The sequence below is a fragment of the Pelobates fuscus genome, chromosome 10, assembly GCF_036172605.1.
Source record: "Pelobates fuscus isolate aPelFus1 chromosome 10, aPelFus1.pri, whole genome shotgun sequence".
Lineage (NCBI taxonomy): Eukaryota > Metazoa > Chordata > Amphibia > Anura > Pelobatidae > Pelobates > Pelobates fuscus.
The window spans coordinates 17,836,412-17,856,807 of record NC_086326.1 but is presented as its reverse complement, the minus strand read 5'-3'; positions in this window follow the sequence as shown (position 1 = coordinate 17,856,807).

Here is a 20,396-nt window from a genome sequence, read left to right as displayed (position 1 = left end):
AGGTGTTAACTTGAAACTCCATTTATCTGATACTAAATGACTTTCTTTCCTTTATTTAGTATTCTACTTGTATATTTTAGAGGTTTGAATGTCTTTCCTGTTTTATCATGCTTTAATTCTTTGACAAGCTGTTGCCAGTTATGCATGGATGCAATCCTGGGATGTTTCTCATCTATTTTAACTGTTACGTGGTTTTATGTTTGTTTTTGGGGCAATGGTTATTTTGTTTACAGGGTTAAACCTGCTCATGTAAGGTTGATGATGTTTAGATGGATTTTACAATAAGTGTGTATTCCATATAAGACTGATTTGATTACTTTCAGGGAATGTTTACATGTCCTCCTGTGCCCCGCATGCCGGAAGGCAGTATAGGTAATGGAATATGGAAAGAAGACTTTGGATGTGGTGATTGTGAAGTTGTTAGGTTCTGTGCTTTATTGGTACTGTATAGCAAGCCCCATTTACTTGTTAATAACTTTTAACTCCATTGAGTTATGTTTTTTTTTTTATATTTTAGCTCACTTTGTAAAAAGCTATATTATTTTTTTTGGTCTTAATCTATTTTTTTATTTTATTTTTAGGGGGATGGTGGGGGGGCAGGTTATAAACATAGATTTCCGCCATAAGATTATTTCTGGCCACACTGTTTTCTTTGTCTGGCCAATTACTCCAAGCACCATGACCACTTCTGTGATTTGAAGTGGTCAGGGTGCCTGTAGACTGTGTGTGCGGTGTTCTTGTTATGAAACACAGCACGGCTCCCTGAAATGTAACTGCACCTCAGGCAGCATTACAGGGGTGTCATCAGCCAGCCCGGGAAAACCCTTATCGCACAGAATGTTCGTCATTGGCTGGGAGCGTATGCCCGATGTGCTGACCGCATTGCCTACCGCCTTGTACAGCTCTGCAAAAGCCAGATGCGTGTCACTAGATCACCAGGGAGCATCAGAGCCTGGTAAGGATCCAGGTAAGGGGGAAAAACATTGCTGAACATTTTTCCCCATTACCTGGGAAGTGGGCTGGTGTACTCCTGGAATCATAACCACTAGAGCGGGCTGTGATGCTTTGAGTAACTCTTTAATCATATGTTTGTAGACTTGCAAAAAATGTTCTTATTGCTCCTTCAATGAAACCCAAGCACTTTGGGGACTCTTTAACCCCTTAAGGACACATGACATGTGTGACATGTCATGATTCCTTTTTATTCCAGAAGTTTGGTCCTTAAGGGGTTAAAACTGTCCAAAACCTTCTAAAATGATCGGGCAATAAAATGGACAGGTTCTAGGCATTCTGACTCGTAACATTTTAATTTATAGTCCAAGCTATTTTATATATTGTACTGCAGCGTGAATGAAAAGACCACAGTCACCCAAACTCTGACTCTACAATGTTTCATTTTAGATCCATCCCATAATTATCTAGCAATTGAAGCTTTTACGTTTGCTAGTTTTGGTTGGCTCCAGATTTGACTTTTTTAATTTTCGCCCTGTATTTTTACAGAATTATCTTACCACCCTCCCCCTGCCAGATAGAAAATTAAATCCCTAAATTAGAACTGCATTGGTCCAACCCAGATGTGCAGTTGGTCTACTTTTATTGATGGAGATCTGACCGGTCATGGCAAGTGATTCCCTACCTGATTTTATAATCTTTTGACAATTTAATATTTAAAGACAAGCCTGTACCCTTTTTTTTTATGCCCTAGTTTTGAAGGCACGTCTTCTAAAACTAGAGCACTCATTCTTTGCTGGCCATTTCTATAGATTAACTAAACGGATTGGTTTTGTCTGGAATCTATTTTGACTCTTCCAGTTTCTGTGCTATAATGTATATTTTGAAGGTGTGGAAGCTAGCCTTGGAATGACATGGCTGTGTTCCAGTAGGCAAGGGGGGAACAAATGATGTGTGCACTTTCTAAGAAGCATGTTGCTGCGATGCTCAGCGGGAGATATAGGAAAACTTTGGATAAAAACACGAACAGCTGAAAACCATTAATTCACAAATCTGTAAAAACTTCCATTCCTTTGCAAAATGTTACGCAATAATAATTCTATTGAATATTTAGTGTATTCTATAGGATTATAAGTCCTATTTTTCTGTGCTATGATTCATGTAACCTTTCATACCAAACCATAAGAAATATAGCTACTCTCATAATGTAACTCACATTGTATAGCTTGGCTAGTATAAAAAAAAATCATTCCAATCCTTTTATTGTTAATCATGCTTTGTCTGCGATCGGGGAGGGAGAAACACCTAAACAGTTATTTCATAACTATAGTGTCAGGAATACACGTTTCTAATGTTCCTTTATGTTTAAAAGGGTTTCTGAATCCAGCACAAAAACAGTTGTTGCTTGTATTTTTTTATTTTTCCTTTTACTATATGACTTAATGTGGTCTTATGCTCTAGTGCAGTGCTGCCCAATAGGTAGATCCCCAGATGTTGTAGAACTACAACTCCCATGATGCTTTGGCATCATGAGAGTTGTAGTTCCACTACATCTCGGGATCTACTTATCGGGCAGCCCTGGTAAAGGGAAATTAAATGATGCCAGTAGCTTAAGTCCTCGGTTTTCCTGGCTTTATGATTTTATCATATGGAAGGTGTTTTCTGTTAACATTAGATTTATGTCTATAGTACACTCTCTTCAAACTGCTCTTAAAGCACAATAATCTAGGGGAGACTGCACTGAGAGACTCATTGCCCCATAACTGTTGAATGAGCTGTATTTGTGATAATGCTCAGTGTCTTTTTTTTTTTTTTTTTTTTTATAATTTTTTTTTTTTATTATAAACTCAAACATGCAGAAGCACGGTGCCATGTGCTTACTTCAGAATGTGAAGTAATATCTGCAGGTGGACATTCCTTCTATTTATTTTATTTAGTTTGATGATCACGGCTTAAAATTGCACGTCTTACCCTACTAGCCAGCCCTTACTAGTTACTTACCGCTGCAAACCTCAGACGGCCCATGAAATACTTGTGAAAAGCTAAATTTAATTCACGAATGGCGCAGGGAAATTGAGTCCCAGGAGGGGGGTGGGTCCTTCTCATTTACGACAGCTTCTCATTCAACACTTTTAAATACAGCAGGGCATACAGCACGTCTGTCTCTGACAGATGCCAAAACCTGTAACTCACCTTGATACATGGCTCGGATACGTGATTGAAGAGCATTCTTTGACATCGTGAAACTTTTTTTTTTTGCACTACTTTTTTTGACATGTCCCATTTGAATGGATGGCTAGCTATTTATTATAAGAACCGCAAACTCCCTCCTTGACCAAGTCACAGACAGTCTTTTGTCCACAAGAAGGACTGTAAATATCAGTTGTGTTTGCTGTATCCAGCAGGTTAAAGGTCTTTATTTAAGCTTTGCTCTTCCCATGGGATTTTGTTGAGGATTTAAATGACCTACACATTCTATAGCTCTGAGAGAATTCACTGTAGAAATAACTGGAGGAAAAGGGATTTTCCTCGAAATGTGTTAAAATAGGCAATCGCTCTATTGAGATTTTAAATTTCCATATAACGTTTAGTGTTCATGAGCTTGACTGGATTTAGCTATATAACTGGACAAATTATTTTATTGCTGCCCTTTGTGCCTTTGTTCTTAATTCAATGTTTATAGAGTGACCTTTATCTACAGACTTGTGCAAAAAATGTGTTATTTGTCGGAATAAAATTCTTGTTGATCAAACCTGATCGGAATAGACTCCAGATCGATCACATCTGTACAGGTGAAACAATTTGGAATCTGTTTACTCGATGATTGCCAGGAATTTGATTCAGAAAAATCGTCTTAAACTAATTTTTGAACATATCTAGTTCTCGATAAAGGTAGATTTCTGAATGCGTGGAGAAGATTCTGCAGAGAGCGAGAGCCATTTCTCTTGCTGACTTGGTTTTTAGCATCATGACTGCTCTCTGTAAGATGTCAGGTGTCATCTCATTATATGTTGTACCCATTTTATCCCAGCACAATAACTGCTCGTTGCATCGCAAGCTTCATTGTGATTGCAATGAGGATCTAAATTAGTATAAACATTAGAAGAATGGATGATGATAGATCTCTAACTCTTATAGTCACAGTTTATAGCACCATAACCACTGCAGTCATATGAAGTGGGCATGATGCCTGGAGTCTGTTAATGCAGTGTTTCACTCTGAACATCTGCATAAACAGTGTTTTAACCCCTTTGCAGCCAGAGATGTGTCTACCTCTGGAAGAATCATTCGGGTGACATCACCCAGCCCAGAACTCGCCTTTTTGTTAGTTAGTGCATCAAAAGGCACATTGCTAAATTGGGAGATGTGGCATTACATTATTGTTGTAGAGATTGAAGGGATTCCTATGTTGAAAAGCTGATAGATGGGATATACCATTATTATCCCTATTTGGGAAAACGGATAAAGTTTCTGTTTAGTCTGTTGCGTTTTTTTTTTTGGTTTTTTTTGTCCATAAATGACTTTTTGTTTGAGATTGCAGGGCAGCTACAAAAATGAAACTGTTAAACAAAACAAAAAAACAACAAAATATTTTATTGAAATGTGTCTATTTTATTTATTTATTTTTTTGCTATTGTTTTCATTTTTATGGCAAAAAATGCTATCTTTGTGTAAGCATAGGGCAGCCAGCTGCCTTCTTTCACTTTATTTGAACAGAGTGACATGAAACAGAATAGTTTTAGTATGTCTCTTCGGCTGGCATATATCTCCATAAATGGCAATCACAATATTCGTCCGACACTTCACCTTGTCCCTTGGGCCCATTCCCAGAATGTACAGAGCAATGAGCTCCAAGTAGTACCAGTGAAATTAAAGTACTGTTATGCCAAAAGGAAGCGTCAGGGAAACCTCAGCCTTTAACTTTGAAGGGAATGATATCCAGATAAAAGGGTTTTAGTAAAACACAGTTTTTGGTAAGAGGAACACTTACTGGCGTAGTCAACCCCCTTCCCCAGAGGACAAGCTGAGTAGAGGGCTTAGGAGGTACGGGGATGGGTGGGGTGGTTCCACCATTGGTCATGTGTCGACTGCATGCCATGTTTGCTGACAACGGATGCCAAATATGCACAGAATTGGAATTAATCCTGTCTGGGTGGAGTTGCACCTCAAATAGCTAATTGATTTAATTATTTAAGTTTTGAAATGCTGCACATACATACTCTAACCACCGTGACCACTTTAAGTCAAGAAATCTCAAAAACAAGAAATGTGAATGTAGGTTTTTTGTTTTTTTTTTCTTCTGTTTTTTGAGAGCACTTTGAGGAAAAAGTGAGCCCCCTTTTTCAAATGTGAATTTATGTAACAACCTTAGAATCTGTTCAATCAAAGAAGAGAAATTACACCATAAGTGTCACCTTTACTGGTGGTATTAGAATTGCTCTTTACGTAATCTTTCAGGAGCAAATTCTTATCCAACAGAACTGTCTCCCTGAAATGTGTGCATGTGCCAAGAATCAGAGATAGGCAAGGCAGAGTATGGTTCGAACATGTTGCATGATGGGAATTGCAGTACAAGGACTTCTTAGTCAGTCAGGGGCTGCCTCTTCCTACTTCAGAGCAGGAGAGAGGATGGACTTAATTCTACGCAGAATTTGTGTCGGTTCTGGGAAAATGTTAGGATACTTTTTCATTTCTTTTTACATTCTATCCTGTTGCACAATACTTATGCAACTTGTGTATGTTGCTTTTGTGTGTCAGTTGTTTTTATGTTTTTTGGGAATCTAGTGCTATGTACGCAAGTCTGTAATTTACGCAGTCCCAGAGTTCAACAATGCAGCTATAAGTTTTACAGAAAGTCCTATGCAATTAGGATAACTCTATACCTATAATTTCTAATGCACTGTTTATCAAGGAGAGAACCACTCTGCCACTGAACATTCCCAGGGAGGACATTGTTTAAATAAAAAAAAAACACCTCGCTGACCGTTTACTTACTTCATGTTAATGAATCGAGGGCATATTTCCAAGTAGATTGTACGAAAAATACAGTACACATCTATTGTTCCTGATTTCTACAATAACAGACCTTAAGAGCCACTTGTCTTTGGTGTCACCTTATAGACAATGTCAATCCATTATTCTAGGAATATTGCTAGCACGTGTAAAGCTTTTAGATGAGATTTCATCTATTCATCGATATAGTGTTTAAACTACCAATTTGTGCCCCAAATTAATGCACATGCATTAGTTTCCGCCCACATTTTAGGAAACGCCACTAGTCATTTGGGCCAGGTGCAAGGCTGCAAAGCCCAGTGTGTTTTCTTTAATATACACCACAACTAATACATGCAAATGGGTCCTCTAGTTTATGGCATTCATATGCTGCAGGATGGTTTCTAGGCAGTTATTGTAGAATTCCTTGTTTAGTTAATATATTTCCATCCCGCAGTATATGAATGCTGGGCAGTGCTCTTCATATCAACATGAAGTAACGTGTTTAATGGACCGCAATATCTGGTACCAGTTGAGACAAATCTCAGATTAGTGAATACATTTACTGGTGATTCTTTCTAGAAGGATGTATAGCTCAAATGTCTTAACCTACTTAAATATACAATAATAATGGAATGTGCGGAATCTGTGTTTTGTGTTTAACAAGCCTACAAAGCATGTTTTGTATTTTGTGTGTTTGGAAGCAGAGGGGAGGCTCGTTCCTTTCTCAATTTCCTGTTACTGTGTAACTCAATTTTTACAAATGTCTATACGCAGGGTTTAACCACTTCCCTCCCATTGACATGTGAAATTTAACATGTGCCATTTATTAAGTCTGTACAAAGCCTCTCATTTGTGTTTTCGACTTTTTTTTTTATATATATATAATTTTGTTTGTTATTCTGTAATATGCTTATTTGTATGTTAAATGTTAATGTCCACTTGCATTAATAAAAAATTCAATTTTTTTCTTTTTTTTTTCTTCTATAATACTTGCAATTCTCTGTGATAGTGTATTTACCACTTATTTTATTACATTATTTAAAAAAAAATGTGTGTGTGTGTGTGATGAGACTGCTAACCTGTTTTGGAGTTGTGTGGTTTTTTTTGTTTTTTTTTTTGTTTTTTTTTTTTAAACGGAGGGCACCATAACCACCTCATTGATGTGAAATGGCTTTTGTACCCAGAGTGGTCTTAATACACAGTGTGGTATGCTTAACTCTTGCATAGGATGATGTGAAATTTAAAGACCAGGATAGGTAAATATGACTGACTAAATTTCATGGGGTACAGGTTTAGGTTAATGCAAGTCTAGTCTCTGAGCACTAGATTACAGGATTCAGCTCTGCCATATCTCCACATCCCATAAAGGGCAAGTTCAGAAGAACCAAGATGATTGATTTTGGGCATAGCCAAACTGTTATATCCCAGGGCTCTAAGCCTATAATTGTGGTTACGGCATGCAATATTTGGATGGATAAAGAGTAAATGTAAATAAGTGTTGTGGTTCTGCTGCATAGAGTTGCTCTTTAAATATCTTAGAGGGATATACTAAGCACCATAACTATTAAACCACCATAATTGTGCCAGGACCAACAACATCCCACAGTAAGCCGTCAAGGAACTTCAAATATTTCTTTAATATCTCCGTTTGGCTTTTAAATAGGAACTGTCAATTCCTTTGAGTTTATTTCCTTATCCCCTTAAAGCTAACACATTTTTATAAATTTATTTTTAAATGGTGTGAGAAATCTTAAATGTAGACCATCGAAATCCACACCTTTTTATCCTGCATTTGGGCACCCGGCTAGCTCCATATTAATCATTGTTATAAGCTCTGTCCTTTGCACCTAAAAGTCATAATAGAGAACTGCAATTTTTATATTTCTTCTCCTGATTTGCATTGCGTGCCCTGGCTGTTCCTGGATTTTGATGGCATTTAATATAAGGTCCACATAAAAAAAAAAAATGGTAATTGTCAAGAAAAACTGACCGTTCCCTTATAAATTCAGTTTAATTAAAATATATTTGTGTTGGCATTACCAATGGGTTAATTTTAAAACCACAATATTTAGTGTGGCATTATAAACACGTATAATTATTATTAAACACTAATTAGAAGTTTATATTTGTAAAATAGAAAAATTTCACCTGTTAAGAAATTACTACCGTTCATTTTAGAATTTTATTTATTTATTTTTTTACATGGAGTATGCTGAACTGAATATGTTAAACATTGCTCTTATTTACAATGCAGCTAACTATATTACTCTAAAGGCCACTTGTATAGTAAGGTTAATGATGTATTCTATTTAGTAGTTCCATGCACTGTGCATTAGCACAGTAAAATTGGTTAAATAACCACCAGAGGGGGCTCTTTCGCCATCACAAGGTAAATCAGATTTTTATGGTCTGTTTGTTTTTTTTTGTATAGTTTGTTGGTGTTAAACATTTCAGGACTTCAAAATAAGTGACACATTTCGTGTTTGCTTAAGCATGATGGAAATATTTGTGAAATTGAACAGTTTTACACTTTATTCTATGCAAACATACAGCGGTGTGAATTACCCAGTGGCAGCTTTGTGTACTAATCTCTTAATGGGAGGGAAAGGGTTGCTATGGGTAAACACTGCACAATAAAGTATCAAGCATCAAAGGAAAAATAGAACTTTCTACAAGACAACTTTGTTCTGCCCCCCCTCTTAACCCCTTAAGGACACATGACATGTGTGACATGTCATGATTCCCTTTTATTCCAGAAGTTTGGTCCTTAAGGGGTTAAAGACCAGTGTGAGATTCTGGAGTAAAACAAAAAAAATATCTAGATTTACAGGGTTATTCACTGAAGTCTGAATGAACGCAAATTCAGGCCCTGTTCAGAGCCTGATTTTGAAGTCCAATCAAATAGAACGCCAACTCAAAGGCTTCAACTCTGGGCCCAGTGTGAAAAGAATTTAAAAAAAAAATCTTTGCTACAGTGGAGATAGTGTACCCAACTTTCATCCAGCTGGTGGAAGCATGTCTACTAAACATTTAAAACTAGCTGCTGGGCAGAGATTATTGCAGTTGCTGGAAAAGCCCCCATTTCATAAAAAAAACTCCTAATTTCTTTAATCATGGAGTGCTCGCTGCAGAATTAGTGCCCTAGCGGGAAAAGTCCCTTGATATAGGCTTTCCTATGCTAAGACCGCTATCCAAAGAGTGGGGAAATGTCCATTGCTTTATAAGATCACCTGGAGCTCTGATTGGTTGGCTAGTAACCAGAGTGCTCTAACAGCCAAGTCTTGAGAGAAAGAAGGGACTTGACTGTCCAAGTGCTCTTATTGGTTGGCGTATTAAGGAATAAATGTTTTTTCACTCTAATAATAATTAAGGCATATACAAAATATACCCACGGCATTATGTAAAATGCTATGTAAGCTTGCGTGCTTATCACAGTGAGAAGACGCCAGCGTCCATAGGAAAGCATTGTAAATGCTTTCCTATGAGACTGGCTGCATGCGCATTCAGCCGAAGAGTAGGAGAGCTCCCTGCCTGGCGCTGGAGAAAGAGGTAAGTTTAACCCCTTCCTCTCCATCCAGCCCGGCGGGAGGGGGGCCATGAGGGTGGGGGCACCCTCAGGGCACTATAGTGCCAGGAAAACAAGTGTTGGTGGTCTAGTGGATTGGGGGTGATGGCTGCAAAGGTTTTACTTACCTGAACCATGTGTGCTGCCATCTTCTCCCAACGGGTCCACTTCAGCTACTGGCGCCTCAGTATGCGCAAGAGTATAGCATTGAGGTCTATGGATGAGTCCGCTAGATCCTCCGTAGATAAAATCAATTCCCTGCAGTCATCACCGGAGACGGCTGGGGCAACTGACACTTCTTGACGGCGATAGCTCCGCCCAGTGTCAAGAAGTTTCAGACTAGGGAAATATACAGAAACAAAAGTCCCTAATTTGTCTCTCTATCCCTCGACTGCGTTGCAATTTCGGTGAAATTCTTACAGTCCATAGAAGTATTTCATAAAGTTTCTATCTTTATCAAATACTAATTTGTTCAGGGGAAGGGGAGACCATTCCGCTTTAATACTATCAATAGTCCAAATAAATTTTTAATAATCGTTACAAAACATTGACTTTACAAGATGCTTTGGGAATGCAATATGAACATACAAATAACACTTTAAAAGCATTAAAAATGTACACAATGTAAAGCATTTAACTCCCTGAACATGCTGATCAGTCGGTCAGCAAAGAGTGCGTCAGTACTAGTAATCTCACAATTGTGGCCTGGATGTTGCATCACTTTTGGATTTAAGCCTCCTAACATCTGTGATAACCACTATTCAGAGCATCCTTTTCTGCTCACAAACCGTCATTTTAATTTTTTTGTGCTTTGATATATTTTTAATCCGAAGGGGTTCCTGCAACATATACCGAACCCTGTCCACTCTCCTTGAAATGCTTCTTGGTTGAAAACGTTTTTACTGGATCTACGCTCTGTTAATTCAGAGCTATTGGAATGCCTTTATAATCTCTCCAAGAGATTTCTGCTGATGACTTAATTATAAAGAAATTGAAGCTCCAGTAGCCACAAGACCACAGGCAAAGATATCTCAAATAAAGATATAATAAAATACTCCGGGCTTGGCCCATTCAGGCCATTCATTCACCACGTCCAAACATTTCCTTTGAAGCCCCAATTTGTTCTATGATGATCGCTTGAGATGAATTTCTATGAAACAGCCTGTTATGTGCCCAGTGTCCGTGAAGTACCCAGTGGAATTTGCAATGCCCGCTGTTCAGCCGAGGATTTCCCCCCCAATGATGGCATTTCATATTAGGCTTCCTGTGAATCCGGCCTGATTGAACGGTTTGATTGCTCTTTCACTCAGAGTACTATTTATTCAGACTAAAGGTTGCATGCAGAGCTAGAGAAAGTGCCTCCTGTTTGATAGTTAGGGAGCCAAGCTATTTCCTGCCAAAATCTTTTTTTTTTTTCCCAATTTTTAATTAAAAGTTACTGTGTCAAATGCTTGCTCTTGTTCGATGTGGGTTTCTAGAAGTATGTGAAAAGCATTTTGCTGTGTCTGGCTGCGCGCGTGCGCACACATATATACTGCTGTAGCTCAAACGTCGCTGTTTAATCCTTACAGAGCAATCTAGTGTGAATGTGGGGTTTAACAAATTATTTTGCGTGTATTCAGCATTCCGTTTAAATAAAAAACAAAACAAAAAAAACTATTATTGCAAATAAAAACTGCATGTATTATAGACTTTGTGTGAATCATTCATAGAATTTGTGCAAATAAGTAAATCTCTTGTTTCCTAATACAGGCAAAAAATAAACCGACCTTGAAAGGGACACTGTGAGCACTGTAAACATCTCATTGAATTGATTATAGTGCCTGCTGTCCCCTTGCACCGTCCTTCCATTCAGATTTAGCCATTTTCAAGCAGGTTAAACTAAATAAGGTCCAATGGCCATTTACAGTCCAACCCCTACTGGGGGTGTGGCTAAGCCAGAGATTACACACTTCCTTCTAGCAGTACAAGTTAATGCCTTCAACGAGCATCTGTGATAGGCTTCCGCCAGCTGACAATCACAGCCACCCCTTTGCTGTTCAGGCCAATCCTTCATTAATAAGAAGTGGGCTACCAAGGACTTTTGTTTTGCATTTAAAACGGTTAAACACTGAACTCTGAAAACTATAACCACTTCAATGAGAAGTGGTTACAGCAGGGGTGCCCAAAAGGTAGATTTACAGCTTGCGTGATGCTTTGTCATTCTAAAGGCATGCAAAGCATCATGGGAGTAGTAGTTCTACAACATCTAGGGATCTAACCTCCCCTCTCCCCCCAGGTTACAGTGTCTGTTTAACACTTTCCTTTTGGTGTGTATTCTCACAAGCAGTGTTAATCAGTTGCTATTTATCTTTCTTTTTTTCCTTTTTTTTTTTCTATATTGTTGCTATTTTGATAAATGGATATACCACGTTTCTTTACATCTTCTGTCTTACTCTGGAGAGGTTGCCATCTCGAAGTCTTGATTGGTTAGATGCACCACTTATCCTACCAAAGCCCAAGCAGGTAACCAGCTATGTGGGCCTTGTCTTGGCAAATATTTGTTTACCCGACCAAAAAAACAACCATTTACAAAAACGCTGCCATCGAAGTGAACAATTTAGACAGGAGAAGCACAGTAATAAATATTTACTTATATGCAAACATTACAAAAAATAAACACAGGTTATAATACATTTTCTTTTAATAGACAAATAGAATTTCCATATTTAGCAATAAAGTGAAAGGCAGTTTTAGGTTTTACATCAAGTAAAGAAATAATAGCAAAACGAAGTGAGGATAAGCAGTCTATAATAGCATGTGACGTGCCCTGTGACTACGATAGTCTATGTGAAGATAGGATGAGATCCCAGAGACATTACGAGGTAAAGTAAGGGTATACTGGGTGGCCACTGAGTCAGAAGGTTGTTTGTTAAAGTCCTCAGAATGTGTCAAGACATGACCTTGGGATCTTTGTTTGATTTGCTGTGAATGAGAGGGTTCTATGGAGATAGTATATTCTTCTCACGCTCTAAAAGATATTTCATGTTGACTTCTGTTTAGAGGTATTTGGGACAATCCAGGGTTTTGATTTTTGCTTATGTTCCAAGTTGTAAAAGCTGGTTTTAACCTCACTATAATTAACGTTTTTTTATTGCATTAACCCAACTCAATACCAAATTATTTTCAGGTGACGTACTGGCAGCAAATGATCAGGTGGAATTTGAAGGTGACATTCATTGGTGTGGTGTGATGCCATTATAAGAACACATCTGAAGCTAATAATGTCGCCAGCAGAGTTGGGTTTGCATCCGCAGAGTACCATAATGCCTTGGTAGGGCCGTTGGTTAGAAGTTGGAAACCATGCAAAAAAAAAAAAAAATTTTTTTTTTACTAATAAGTGACTACTGTACTTTTTAGAATAAAACTTTTGCGATCACAGAATTATAACTCAGGTGACAGCTGCACTAAGCACAAATGATGCACCACATAGCTATTCAATTTTCTCTTTCAAGATAATATATATTTAAAATATTTAAAAAAACACACTCGATGGCAAAAAAAAAAGTGAATAGGTGTGAGTCTAACATGTTTGCACTCGATTCTCTTCCCCCCCCAGCAAAATATTACAACGAACTAAAGGTGTGGATAATAGGATGAGACCTTGAGGTTAATGAATAATTATAATATAAATAAAAATAAAAAAGCGTTTGAAGAATAATGGATTGCTTTATATATCAAAAATGGTGCTTGACATTTTCTATGTCACATGCTTAAGCTGCTAATGCAAGATTACACAGAATATAATAGCTATAATTAAAAGATAAAATACATTTTCTGAAATCCAGGGGTATTGAAGAAACTCTGAAGCACGTGGCAAAATGTTACATTTATGTTAACAAAATTAAAGCAATGGTGCAGGGAATGTATTCCAGCAAGAAGACGCTGTATGTTAGAATGTTTAAAGTATAGGGAGTACTTGGTTTTACAATCTTCATCTGTGTGTATTAAATATTTACAAATCATAGCATAATAACTAGTGGGAGTTTTTTTTAATTTGGAAAAAAGGGGGGGGGAGGAAAAAGTCATTTAGCATTGAGACAGCTAAAGGCCCGTTAGCTCCTGTTCTTGGCAATAACATCTAAACAGCAGGATAAATTTAAAGAGACCCTACTTGATCTCAATTAGGTGGTCTTGGTGCCATAAGCCCACCTATTTTAAACCTGCATCAGTTGAAAACATTGCCGCTGTTTTCATATCAGGGTTAACCTGCCTCAAGTTGCCACTAGAGGCGTTTCCACAAAATAGCAGAATTAAACTCCACTATTCCAATCAGATGAGAACAGGGAGAGCATCTGATTGGCGCAGAGCAGTGTTTTGTCACCCATGCACACTAGCCTCTCAATGCTTTCCTATGGGAGACCACTGGATCTCAATTATCTCGACCAAAGATACAGAGCTTTACTATAAGGACCAGCATTGTTAGGGTGAAAAGTTAAGTAACCTTTTTAACCCTGGCAGTGGGTGTCCGGTCACCTACATGATGACTATTTGATTCTATAGCATGTCTTTTTAGATATAAATATATATATATATATACGTACATACCAAAGTTCCTTGCACTACGGGCTATGTATTCCAATATCTTACATGCTGGGTGCCGGATGCAGGTCATCCACATACAAATGTATTCCACGTGATGGTCCGCACTCTCAATCTCCGTTTAAAATATTACTTTTATTATTCACATAAAAGGTAGAATATAGATGCCATAAAGAGTCGACGTTTCAGTCCCCGATCGGGACTTTCCTCAGGACAGCATCATGCTGTCCATCACTTGTCACTTGGAATGATGGACCATCACTCGGAATACATTTATATATATATATATATATATTATTTTTTTGTCATCTGGGGTTTTTCCATGAGTATACGTGTTTAATCTTGACACAAGTTGGCGTGCAATTCCTAATTCAGAATTAAAACAATGACACAAGTTTTGTTCTTGTGCCTCTGTGCTCGGCACATCGAAATTCGGAATGAAACGATGACTAAAAAAGGATTAAGCATAGCCTGTCAGCTCTAATTTGACAGGATTTAAATCCATAAACCAAAAGGCATGTAGCACTTTCCATACAGTTAATTTACGGGGATCAAACCGAATTTGACAGTTGCCTGCTTAGGTGCATCTTGGCCAAGCGGAGGTCGTTGCAATGTTAGTACATGCAAATGATAACTGCCACAAAGTCTGGAGCTTATTCTGGGGCCAGGATTTCGAAAAGGCGTCTATTGTGGTTTTCTGTTAATATGAGGATTTGTCAATGGCAATCACTAAGCCTTACATTTGGCATCTGATGCACTAAGCCAAAACACTAGGTATGCTAAAATCATCGGTGCAGTGCGTTTTTATGAAGTAATAAGGCAGCGGTGAGCTAAGTAAGGCTTGTAATTTTGAACCACAACACAAATGTATTGGTCGAAGAGACGACGAACCCTATAGACTTCAAAATATCACAGTAAAGAAAAGACCTGAGGACACACACATTCTTTAGAGGGTTTACCTTGAAATGAAAACCATTGACTAGAATGATGGAAAGAATGAAACTCTGAGAAAGAAAATAAAAACAGTACATGATTAAGATTATGACACCTTTAACCCCTTAATGACCAAACTTCTGGAATAAAAGGGAATCATGACGTGTCACACGTCATGTGTCCTTAAGGGGTTAAAACACGGTGGAGGTAGTCTGTCTGCCATTGAAATTTGTTCTCCAATTGTCACAGGACTTTTGATGGCAGAAACACGATGAATTGTTAATATCAAACAAAATACGTTATACCAAGGGAGTTTAAGCATGCGTGGGATAGGCATAAGGCTATCCTAGACTTAAGATAAGGCCAGGGACTAAAAAGTATTTTTTTTTAAAATTGGGCAGACTAGATGGGCCGAATGGTTCTTATTTGCCGTCTCATTCTATGTTTCTATGAATTGGAATGTCTCCCACATCCAAACAGAACCGAATAGATTTGGTTTTATAAGTGGAGATTTCATTCCAACTGACCCATAACTATAAAATGAAAGAACGAGAATTGCATTCAAGCTGCTGTAGAGTGAATGACAGTAGCTGCAACAACTCAATTTAAGATGTAAACTACCTTAAAAGCAGAAATTAATTAAAATTGTTAAAACACATAAATTTGCCAAAAAAAAAAAATTAACACACCGTAATGCAAACAAATAAAATGCCATGAAATAAACTCTATATTATCCAAGTTGTGCCCAGAGCCCTACTAAATAAGAAAACTATGGCTTCATACTCAGATATAACTTCTAAAGTGCATTAAGCCTCAGAACCCCCATTCCTTCTTCCCAGCCCCTTCAATCAGAAACCCTGCCTGTTTGATTTGTAGGACAGAGCTATTTTCCCACTGTAGTATTTGTACAGTCCCCATCGTTAATCTCTGACCCTGACTGCTCAACAATGCCAATTGTTCAGTCTACAAAATTGAGTTAATAAGCACAAGTGAACAATGTCCTCTCTCATCAAACACAAGGCTGCTTTACTGGTGAAAAATGGGAGCACATCACCTCCTGTGTGTATCCTCAGCCTGGTTTACTTTCACATGTTGCCCTCAGTAAGTAATATAGCTCAGGATCTCTTGTTATTAAACCACTGGGGCCTGTCTGCCTTTAGAACTGCTGATATTCACAAACTACATTTCGTACGAGGCTGGCCAAACCAATCAATTGATCATTGGAAATTTGGGATCACTAATCAATGAATCACAATTCCTTTTACTTGTTCTAACGAGATCAAATACGTAATATTTTCTAGCCCTGAAATGGGCATTCCAGACTGGAATTGACACAAATGTTAAGACTTTACCATAAATGTTGCATTAGAAAAACAAAAAACAAAAAAAACATATGCCAAAAGGAAATTTCGGCATTTATTGAAAACCATCAAATTTGCAGCTTGTTAAATGGGCTGTCACCAACGCAGGAAGTGACTCAGCCAATACTGATGCTCACGGTATTCTAGAACACTGATGTGATTAGACTACAATCAGCGCTCTGTGGACATTGTCCAGGTGTTAAGGTATTAAGAGATAAATGCAGTCGTCAAGTCTAGTTCGGTGCAAAGTGCTCGGAAGGTTTACTATAAACAGAATAGTTGTAGTTACCTACTGCCTAGTAGCCTTCAAACCTAGGGCAGACTGCAGTAGAGAGTGGGTTAAAGAATTATGGACATCAAAAGGTTCCTTAAAACTGAAAATATTCTTATTTTTGAATTGAGCTTTAATGAAACTTTGCCTATTTGTTGATAAATAGGTGAACTAATTCCCAGATAAACAGGGCCAGGTTTATTTCCATATATAATTTATATATTAATGCCAATTTTATACATGAATAACTTGCTATAAGGGGTTTAATAACTCTCTAGTATTTTCTATCGTTTCAGGACCATCTTATTCTCCAGGTTTATGCAATTTATTGCACTCAGACAGGGTAGACCAACTTGTGCAAAAACATAGGAAAGTGAGAGTAAAAGATATTACCAAAAACGTAATGTGGCTGTGATTAACTTTGAGATGTTACAAAAAAATGCCAGTTAACCAGCACATTTCATAACTGTACCAGGCTACCCCAAACTCCGGCCCTCCAGATGTTGCTGAACTACAACTCCCATGATGCCATGAATGAAATAGATAGGCTGAGAATTATGGGAGTTGTAGTTCAGCAACATCTGGAGGGCCGGAGTTTGAGAAAGCCTGAGACAAACCACGGTCTTAGATTCCAAAAAAAAAGAATAAGATTCCAGGCTGAACTACGGAACCAACAAATAGAATACGAAAAAACAAACCCACAGACGAATCACTTGATTTGCATGGAACTGATCAGCTGACACTGAGCCACGCGTCGTATGTTGCTGATCAGCTGACACTGAGCCACGCGATGTATGTTGCTGATCAGCTGACAATGAGCCAGGCGTCGTATGTTGCTGATCAGCTGACACTGAGCCACGCATCGTATGTTGCTGATCAGCTGACACTGAGCCAGGCATCGTATGTTGCTGATCAGCTGACACTGAGCCACGCATCGTATGTTGCTGATCAGCTGACACAGAGCCACGCATCGTATGTTGCTGATCAGCTGACAATGAGCCAGGCATCGTATGTTGCTGATCAGCTGACACAGAGCCAGGCATCGTATGTTGCTGATCAGCTGACAATGAGCCACGCATCGTATGTTGCTGATCAGCTGACAATGAGCCACGCATCGTATGTTGCTGATCAGCTGACAATGAGCCAGGCATCGTATGTTGCTGATCAGCTGACACAGAGCCAGGCATCGTATGTTGCTGATCAGCTGACAATGAGCCACGCATCGTATGTTGCTGATCAGCTGACAATGAGCCAGGCATCGTATGTTGCTGATCAGCTGACACAGAGCCACGCATCGTATGTTGCTGACACTGAGCCACACATCGTATGTTGCTGATCAGCTGACACAGAGCCACGCATCGTATGTTGCTGATCAGCTGACAATGAGCCACGCATCGTATGTTGCTGATCAGCTGACAATGAGCCACGCATCGTATGTTGCTGATCAGCTGACACTGAGCCAGGCATCGTATGTTGCTGATCAGCTGGCAATGAGCCAGGCATCGTATGTTGCTGATCAGCTGACACAGAGCCACGCATCGTATGTTGCTGATCAGCTGACACAGAGCCACGCATCGTATGTTGCTGATCAGCTGACACTGAGCCAGGCATCGTATGTTGCTGATCAGCTGACAATGAGCCACGCATCGTATGTTGCTGATCAGCTGACAATGAGCCACGCATCGTATGTTGCTGATCAGCTGACAATGAGCCACGCATCGTATGTTGCTGATCAGCTGACAATGAGCCAGGCATCGTATGTTGCTGATCAGCTGACAATGAGCCAGGCATCGTATGTTGCTGATCAGCTGACAATGAGCCAGGCATCGTATGTTGCTGATCAGCTGACAATGAGCCACGCATCGTATGTTGCTGATCAGCTGACAATGAGCCAGGCATCGTATGTTGCTGATCAGCTGACACAGAGCCACGCATCGTATGTTGCTGATCAGCTGACACAGAGCCACGCATCGTATGTTGCTGATCAGCTGACACAGAGCCACGCATCGTATGTTGCTGACACTGAGCCACACATCGTATGTTGCTGATCAGCTGACACAGAGCCACGCATCGTATGTTGCTGATCAGCTGACAATGAGCCACGCATCGTATGTTGCTGATCAGCTGACACTGAGCCACGCATCGTATGTTGCTGATCAGCTGACACTGAGCCAGGCATCGTATGTTGCTGATCAGCTGGCAATGAGCCAGGCATCGTATGTTGCTGATCAGCTGACACAGAGCCACGCATCGTATGTTGCTGATCAGCTGACACAGAGCCACGCATCGTATGTTGCTGATCAGCTGACACTGAGCCAGGCATCGTATGTTGCTGATCAGCTGACAATGAGCCACGCATCGTATGTTGCTGATCAGCTGACAATGAGCCACGCATCGTATGTTGCTGATCAGCTGACAATGAGCCACGCATCGTATGTTGCTGATCAGCTGACAATGAGCCAGGCATCGTATGTTGCTGATCAGCTGACAATGAGCCACGCATCGTATGTTGCTGATCAGCTGACAATGAGCCACGCATCGTATGTTGCTGATCAGCTGACAATGAGCCACGCATCGTATGTTGCTGATCACCTGACACAGAGCCACGCATCGTATGTTGCTGACACTGAGCCACACATCGTATGTTGCTGATCAGCTGACACAGAGCCACGCATCGTATGTTGCTGATCAGCTGACAATGAGCCACGCATCGTATGTTGCTGATCAGCTGACACTGAGCCACGCATCGTATGTTGCTGATCAGCTGACACTGAGCCAGGCATCGTATGTTGCTGATCAGCTGACAATGAGCCACGCATCGTATGTTGCTGATCAGCTGACACTGAGCCACGCATCGTATGTTGCTGATCAGCTGACACTGAGCCAGGCGTCGTATGTTGCTGATCAGCTGACACAGAGCCACGCATCGTATGTTGCTGATCAGCTGACACAGAGCCACGCATCGTATGTTGCTGATCAGCTGACACAGAGCCACGCATCGTATGTTGCTGATCAGCTGACACTGAGCCAGGCATCGTATGTTGCTGATCAGCTGACAATGAGCCACGCATCGTATGTTGCTGATCAGCTGACAATGAGCCACGCATCGTATGTTGCTGATCAGCTGACAATGAGCCAGGCATCGTATGTTGCTGATCAGCTGACAATGAGCCACGCATCGTATGTTGCTGATCACCTGACACAGAGCCACGCATCGTATGTTGCTGACACTGAGCCACACATCGTATGTTGCTGATCAGCTGACACAGAGCCACGCATCGTATGTTGCTGATCAGCTGACAATGAGCCACGCATCGTATGTTGCTGATCAGCTGACACTGAGCCACGCATCGTATGTTGCTGATCAGCTGACACTGAGCCAGGCATCGTATGTTGCTGATCAGCTGACAATGAGCCACGCATCGTATGTTGCTGATCAGCTGACACTGAGCCACGCATCGTATGTTGCTGATCAGCTGACACTGAGTCAGGCGTCGTATGTTGCTGATCAGCTGACACAGAGCCACGCATCGTATGTTGCTGATCAGCTGACACAGAGCCACGCATCGTATGTTGCTGATCAGCTGACACTGAGCCAGGCATCGTATGTTGCTGATCAGCTGACAATGAGCCACGCATCGTATGTTGCTGATCAGCTGACAATGAGCCACGCATCGTATGTTGCTGATCAGCTGACAATGAGCCAGGCATCGTATGTTGCTGATCAGCTGACAATGAG